The sequence below is a fragment of the Humulus lupulus genome, chromosome X (assembly GCF_963169125.1).
Source record: "Humulus lupulus chromosome X, drHumLupu1.1, whole genome shotgun sequence".
NCBI lineage: Eukaryota > Viridiplantae > Streptophyta > Magnoliopsida > Rosales > Cannabaceae > Humulus > Humulus lupulus.
The window spans coordinates 264,556,697-264,562,556 of NC_084802.1; the positions used below are offsets into that span (position 1 = coordinate 264,556,697).

General features: G+C 31.3%; 1 non-coding gene across 1 annotated transcript; it reads right to left on the reverse strand.

The window, feature by feature from the left end:
• Positions 1-5,101: 5,101 nt before the first annotated feature.
• On the reverse strand, positions 5,102-5,206 carry LOC133807471 (small nucleolar RNA R71). Its single transcript, XR_009879383.1, has one exon. It is a non-coding gene; the product is annotated as a small nucleolar RNA R71 (small nucleolar RNA).
• Between the last annotated feature and the right edge of the window lie 654 nt (positions 5,207-5,860).

A 5,860-nucleotide genomic window follows, 5' to 3' on the forward strand; every position in this document is an offset into this window, starting at 1 on the left:
CTCGACCGCTTGGTCTTCTTCCGTGCGAGGCACGGAACTGTATCCGCGAAGGTAACCTGAAGTGCTTCTCCTGGAAGGACCTTCCCCGAAGGATATCCCTTCGGGAGTTCAGGAGAATTGACGAGCTTCCGGGTTGCGGTTGCTTGAAAGAGTGTGCTAGACTCTAAACGGGAGAGGCGAAGCCTTTCTGTCCATTCGCGAGCCCTGGTCACCCTTCGTGAAAGATTTAGATAATTCTGCTTCCCCGAGGCTATCCATCTAAACGCTATCCCGAAATCTGGATAACACAATCCATAACACATCCTACAAAATCAAACATTCATATAAAACTATGGTATAATGGGTGACAAGAAGGGATAAAGATTTTAAGTTGCAAAGGTTTAGAAATTGGCTTATAAAGTCATTATGTCTCAAAAAATGGGAAACTAGGGTATTCAATTTCATAGGTAAGCTTGAAAGACTCAAACAATCCAAAGAGCATGCCTTACTCATCTTCCTAATTATGTGTACTTAAGATTTCTCCTCAAACAATAAATGAATGATTTCAAGAGTGGTCGTTACTATATAAATAGATAATAGCATGCATAAATATATACAAACAATAGTTAAAAGGTAAATATAATTATACACACATTATGCTTAAAAATTGAAGATCAAACTTAAATGACAACCAACTCACAAGTTAAGCACACAATTCATGAAAAATTCATCAAGTTCTTAGACATGTTCTCATCCCAATCAGTAGTTTCATCATTGACATATGACTTTCAATACAACCATGCTTATGACAACCTACAAAACAAACTAAAGCAAATTTTTTGAACAATGTTTTATGAAATAGATAATTGAAATGAATTTTTGCATATATTGTTTGATTATTATTATTATTATTATTATTATTATTATTATTATTATTATTATTATTATTATTAGAGTAATATTATATGAATATCAAAAAATTTCCAAATTCATTATTGTGACTACAATCTTGTATTGGTACAAGAGGAATCAGATTGTAGGGAACAAATTTAAATAGTATGTAGTAAAACAAAGTTATATGGTATCCTTGGATTAAATACTGCAAGTACGATTCACTAGTATTATGAATACAAGAAATCTAGATCCAGATTACTGATGTAGTAGGACATCTTAGTGGAGGTACTTTATATAAAGTGGTTATAAATGAATGTGACCCAATATGTTATAAATACTTAGTAATATCATTTATTTTATAAGCTTTAATTTAACATATCAATAAGATGATCATATACAAAATGATCTTAATCCTGAAGTTATTATCAACTCTTGTTTATGTCATGTGAGTCCTCGATTCACTCGTTATAGTTTGTCAGAATGATCAGGCTGAAAACTTTTGTTTTGGGAACTCATTGATGTAAATGGTTGGGGACATAATATATAGATATTGAATCTATACTTTTTCGAGAGGAATTGAAAAGTGGTTATCTTAAGGGTTGGCTTTTGGAACTGAAAGGTTATTAAGCTCAAATTCACAAATCAATTTATGAATTAACCTTCACTAGTAAAGTTAATAGCATTGAAGGAAACAAGATATAATTAAAGAGTTTAAATGATGATTAATTCCTACTTTAATTATGAACCATTAATAGATGATTAAATTCTATGTAGTGAATAAATCGATGGACACTATGTCTATAATTATAAGAGTGCAATCTCATATTTTTAGGGGAATACTATTGAGATTAATATATTAAAGAGTTTTAATTAATAATATAAATTTATTGAAGCTTGAAATTATAGGTCCATAGGTAACCGAGATGACTTTATCAACACTGTATATGGTAAGAGTTGAAATTAGAAAGAATAAGGAAAATGACATTTTGAAGAAATTTGTTCTTTAGGGTCAAATATGTAATTGAGATAAATTAATTAATTATATTTTTCAGAAATTATATTTTAAATAAAATGGTATTTTCGAAAATAGCATATAAATAGTTGAGATAATTAATTTTGAAATAATTAGATTAATTTATTTAAATAATGTGAAAAGATATTTTTGATAATTCAAATTGGATTTGAATTTAAAATAATATTTATTCATTAATTAATCTGATAAGATAAGTTATTAGGTTTAGATATTTTTGGATAAATAAGTCTTAAATAATAATTATAAGAAATTGGTTGGAACATATCCCTAAAATGAGGGATGTGTTACACGCCAACTACCGACGTGTAACAAGGTCCAATAATGGATCTTGGGTATTTCTTTTATTCATTTAATTATTGAATAATTGATTTATAATTTGAATTTTGAATTTTAAAATTTAATTAATTATTTTATAAATCTTTCAGTTGGAAATAGTTTCATAAGACTTTTGATAGAGAGAAGAATACGTCGTATTATTTTTTTCTTTCCCTAAAAGCTATCTTAGACCTAATATTCCAAGATCTCATGTGTTGAGAATATCTTGTGAATCAAAATTTTTTTCCTACCATTACTCTATGTTCTCACACACGTCTTGAAATGTAGAGATACATCTTGGAAGATCTTGATCTGAGTATTTCAAAGGCTGCCTTGGATTGAATATTCGTTGGAGAAACAAAAAGATAGCGAGGATTCTTGATAGTTATTCAACTGGTAAATCCTCATTTTTTTATTTCTCTATGATTAATGTTTTGCAAGTTAATGGATTTGATTATTTAATTTTTGTTTAAATAATTTTTTTTGGAATCTCTGTGCCCAAGATCATGTGCTTTCCGTTGCGCACATGGTAAACTAGTTACCAACAATTGATACCAGAGAGTCATTAATCTCTGCATGCATTAATTTTTGTGTGGGAATAATATGCATTCTTATATTATTATAATGTGTGATGAATTGATGGATGTTTGTTTTGATGAATGTTTGTTCTTAAGAATCGTTAATTATATGGTGTTTTGAGTTTAGGAATTGCTCTTAATTTTTTCTGGATCTGAAAAATGTAAGTCATTTGGGGCATAGGAATTTCGCACTTTAATTTTTTCTGCAATTTTAAATTATGTAAAAATATCCACCCGAGCCCAATTATTTTTGAGTCCTTCGCTGATAACTTCATTTTAGGGTCATTTTAGAATGTGTTTTTGTCGTAATCTTGAGTTTTTATGTGTGTTTTGTGCAAGATTACGCTTTTGTTTGTCTTTCTTGTAGGTTGGTGCGATGAATCATGAGAAAAATACAAAACAAAGTGAAAATGGTCGAAAAATGAGGATTTTGGAGGTTGTTGGACTAAAGAGGATGCTAAGGATGATTAAAGGATGGGTTTGGATGAAGAGAAGAGTTGAAAGACCTAATATGAGAAAAAATTGAATTAAAGTCGCGACTCAAGGTGAAGTCAGAGGCACATAGTTGCTGGATTGAATTAAAGTCGCAACTCAAGAGGGAAACAGAGGCTTAGCTAAGAAAAAACTCAGACAGGAGCTACGACTTGAGATTCTAGAGTCACGGCGCGTGAAGCCATTACACGAAAGAGAAGGGCCCCAAAACAGACATGGGCCGCGACCCAGAGAAGGCTAAGTCGCGGCCAGCACACAAAAAAACTCAGACTTTCTTATTTTTTTACTATAAATTTGTTTTATGGGTTTAATTAAGTCATTAACTCAGTTTTTAATTACATTTTTAGTGACTAATTTTGATTCTTAGGTTAATTTTTTCTGCAGTTTTATATTTTTCTTTCTTATTTAAGTTTATGAATATTATATTCTTTTATTATTATTTTTTAGATTTAGTCATGTCTGATATGAACTAAACAATTTTTATTTAGGGTTTAATGTAGTCACTTGAATTTCTATCTAATTTAATTATGATATTCTTTTGATTTTTCTTTTCCATTATAATCTATATAATGTGTGTTTAATGCTAGTAAATACTTGATCAATAATTTCTTGATTTTATGATTTTAATTCGAAATTCGAAAGATGAGAATTGAATATGCTATCATTATATCAACATAGGTTGCATATTGGACAAAAGTACTTGTATGACTTGTGTAGTAATTAGGTTTCCAGGCTTAATTCCCTCTATATGTTTAAGTTTATCACAGAGATGTAGAAAACCTGCATATAGATTGAGATCTTATATCTTGAAAAAGAATATGAATCGAATTATGTTAACCTACAATTAGAATAGGAAGAAAGAAATCTAGAATTGATTAATAAAATTAGTAGAATGAAAATTTGATGAAATTAACACCCTAGGTCTTTTTAATAGTGATTTAAATCTTTTAATTAGTTGTGTTTGTCTAAAGTTATTTTCAATTTTAAAATTTCCAAAAATAAAAATTTTCGTTGCCAAATAGAAATTTCAAGAACAATTAATGGTCCTTGGAAAACAGTCTTCGTGGGACGATACTCTACTTATCATATATTACTTGAATCAATTGCTTGCACTTGCGTATATTTATATTTTCGAGATAAAGTTTTTGGCGCCGTTGCCGAGGACATAATTTCCAATATCACAGTTAATTGTTATTTTTTCTATTTTGGTATTTTTATTTTTATTGTTTACCATTTATTTGGATCAAGGCTATATTGTGCTTCAGGAATTGTTGGGATATGCGAGGAAGTAGACAAAAGCAGATTATACTAATAGATCTTGAAATCGAGAGAACGTGCAAAAAGAATCGAAAGATAAAGAAAAGGCTGGACTTTACCATGGTTGAAAACGCAAATAATGTTGTCAACAACATTGCAAATATGGGTAATGCAGCTGAAGCTGATCCACCATTAAGGAATTATGTACTCCCTACTGTTGGGGGATACATTCAAGCATTTGACCTCCAACTGTTGAGGCTAATAATTTTGAGATAAAACCCTCAATTATTCAGTTGGTGAAAAATTGTGTACAATTTGGGGGGTTACCAAAAGAGTATCCAAATATACATTTTACAAACTTTTTGGAGTTATGTGCGACATTCAAAATGAATGGGGTGAGTAACGATGTTGTACGAATGAGACTATTCCCATTTTCACTAAGGGAAAGAGATAAGAGTTGGTTGAATTCTTTACAAGCCAATTCTATACTTACTTGGAAAGATTTGACTCAGAAGTTTCTTGGTAAATATTTTCCTCCTGCTAAGTCAGCTTGAATAAGTGGAGAGATTAACAACTTCCATCAGCTGGACGGGGAGTCTTTGTATGATGAATGGGAATGATTTAAGGAATTGGAAAGGAGATACCCACATCATGGAATAGAGAAGTGGTTGTTAGTTCATACTTTTTACAATGGTTTGGGGGGAAATGCAAGAACAATTATAGATGCAACATCGGGAGGAGCGTTTATGAGAAAAAATGCTAATGTTGCATATGAACTTTTGGAAGAGATGGCTATGAATAATTATAATTGGCCTACTGAGCGTGAGAACAAGAAAGTAGCAGGAGTCTTAGAAGTTGATCCAGTAGCGGTATTGACCGCTCAAGTAGCATCTCTAACCAAACAATTGCAGGAAACTAATATTGCTGCACAAGCAAGGCAAGTACAAAATGTCGTGAGTTGTAAGATTTGTGGAGGACCTCATTCTTATGAACAATGCTCGAGCATAGCTAGTTGCTCAACTGATGTGAATAATATGCCATTGGAACAAGCACATGTTATAGGTAATTTTTCAAGACCTGCACCCAACACTTACTCAAATTCATATACATCTGCTTGTAAAAATCACCCTAATCTATCTTGGAAAAATAATCAAGGGTTACAACCACAATATCCACAGTACCCACCTCAACAACCCCCTCATCAACTAACTTATGGATTACATGCTAGGCCATAATATGATCCAAACCCACGCCCATCTCATCCACCACCACATCCTCAAATGAACCCACCAACAATTTAGCTAGACCAATT